The following is a 2511-nucleotide window of genomic DNA, read 5'->3' on the forward strand; positions in this document are numbered from 1 at the left end:
CCCATCCACCGGGCCTCTAGTATATATATTGTTTTTAAGTATGATCCAGCAATTCCACTTCTGAATATTTATCTGAAGAAAATAAGAACAGTAATTTGAAAAAAAATGTTCATTGCAGCATTATTTACAACAGCCAAGGCCTGGAAACAACCTAAGTGTCCACCATAAATGGATGGATCACTATATGTATAAGTGCTCTATATACAATGAAATGTTATTCAGCCATAAAAAATAACAAAATCTTGCCATTGGAAACAACATGAATGGACCCTGAAGGCATTATGCTGGGTGAAATAAGTCAGACAAAGAAAGAGGAATACTATAAATAGCATAAGATCTCACTTATACGTGGAATCTAAAAGAAAAAGAAACAAAAAAAGAAAAGAAAAAGAAACAAGCTCATAAATACAGAGAACAAACTGGTGGGGCTGCAGGAGTTGGGGGTATGAGGGTGGAGATAGGAAGGGGATGCAGAGTAGAGAAGGGGTGTGGGGTAGGGGTCGTGAAATAGGTGAAGGGGTTGTGAAATAGGTGAAGGAGTCAAACGGTACAAACTTCCAGGTATAAAAATAAATAAATCCTGGGCATATAATGTACATGGCGACTACAGCTGACAATACTTAAAAGTAGTTGCAAAGACTAGACCTTAAGTCCTCACCAAAACAAGAAAAGAAATTGCTTCCTTTGGGCGGGAACCATGATCTTCCAGTAATTCACCAAAATGACTAACACAAAGGGCAGGAGGAGAGGCACCTGCTATACGTTCTCTAGGCCTTTTAGAGAACATGGAGCTGTTCCTCTGGCCACATACATGCGTATCTATAAGAAAGGTGATATTGTAGACATCAAGGGAATAGGCACTCTTCCAAAAGCAAATCCCCACAAATGTTGCCGTGGCAAAACTGGAAGGGTCTACAGTGCCACCCAGCATGCAGTAGGCATTATTGTGAACAAGTTAAAGGCAAAATTCTTTTCTTTTTTCCCTTTTAAATTTAATTTATTGGGGTGACACTGGTTAAAAGTATACAGGTTTCAGGCACAAGATTTTACAACACACCATCTGTACACTGTGTTTTGTGTTGACCAACCCAAGTCAAGTCTTGTCCATCATCACTTATCCCTGCTATACCCACCTCCACCCTCCCTACCCCCTCCAGCAAGCACCACATTGTTGTCCGTGTAAGGGCAAGATTCTTGCCAAGAAAATTAATGTACGTATTGAGCATATTAAGCACTCTAAGAGCTGAGATAGCTTTCTGAACCGGGTGAAGGAAAATGGTCAGAAAAAGAAGGAAGCCACAGAGAAAGGTTCCTGGGTTCCACAGAAGCACCTGCCTGCTCCACTCAGAGGAGCACAGATGGGAGAAGCAATGGAAAGGAGCCCGAGCTGCTGGAACCCATTCCCTATGAATCCATGGCATGATAGGTGTAAATAAAATAAAAGACCTCTGTATTGATTTTTTTTTTTTTAATATGGAACGCTTCATGAATTTGCTTGTCATCCTTGCGCAGGGGCCATGCTAATCTTCTCTGTATGTTTCCAATTTTAGTATATGTGCTGCAGAAGCGAGCACTGTATTGATTCTTTAAAAAGAAAGAAAAAAATAATAACTATGTGTGATGATGACGTTAACGGAATTTATTGTGATCATTTCACAATATATACAAATGTTAAATCATTATGTTGTACGCATTAAACGAATATAATGTTATATGTCAATTGTACCACCATAAGAAATGTTTTAATACCCTCAAAATAAACCCAAAAGAGGTTTTATTAGCTTCAAAGGACAAAAAGTGCAATACAACACCGAACCAAGCAGCAGCTGCAGCAAGATCTTTAGGCGTATTTATTTCCACCCAATCACCGGGTGCCTTAGTTACAAAAATTGGAGACAAAATTTACTCATAATCCCCAAACCCATCCCTCTCCGCACTCACAAGAAGGCGCTTACATTAGGATTCCAGGTTCCAAACCCAGGCTTCACCGCACGCTGTCATCTTAGACGAGTTACGGGGTCTACACCTTAGTTCATAGTTAATGGCCATAACAGCACTTACCTCTTGGGCTGTGTGCACATTAAATGAAACCTTGTAGCACAGTGGTTCTCAACCTTGGCTGCACATTAGAGTCACCTGGGAATCTTCTTAAAATCCTGATTTCTGGGCCTCATCCTCCGGAAATTGTTTCTTTGTTATGGGGTGGGGCCACAATATTAGTAACAAAGAAACAGAATTTCCAGAGGATGAGGCCCAGAAATCAGGATTTTAAAAAGATTCCCAGGTGATTCTAATGTGCAGCCAAGGTTGAGAACCACCGTTTGTAGCATGTGGCTCAGTGTTTGGGGCATAGCAGGCGCTCAAACGCCACCTGCTATCGTAAACCTGCAAGCTTCCTATTTCCTCCTCCGTTCACTGGTCTCACCTGAGACGCGGCGCTAAGACCCTGGGACTAAAGGCGGTAAAGCAGGGCGCCTCCAGCTGATGGTGGTGCGGGGCGGGTGGGAGGGG

At 41.9% G+C, this 2511-nt stretch overlaps 1 non-coding gene across 1 annotated transcript; it reads right to left on the minus strand.

Annotated features, from left to right (window-relative positions):
• Positions 1-1467: 1467 nt before the first annotated feature.
• On the minus strand, positions 1468-1574 carry LOC111824284. Its single transcript, XR_002827367.1, has one exon. It is a non-coding gene; the product is annotated as a U6 spliceosomal RNA (small nuclear RNA).
• Between the last annotated feature and the right edge of the window lie 937 nt (positions 1575-2511).

Source organism: Myotis lucifugus, unplaced genomic scaffold (assembly GCF_000147115.1).
Source record: "Myotis lucifugus unplaced genomic scaffold, Myoluc2.0 scaffold_1128, whole genome shotgun sequence".
Classification (NCBI taxonomy): Eukaryota; Metazoa; Chordata; class Mammalia; order Chiroptera; family Vespertilionidae; genus Myotis; species Myotis lucifugus.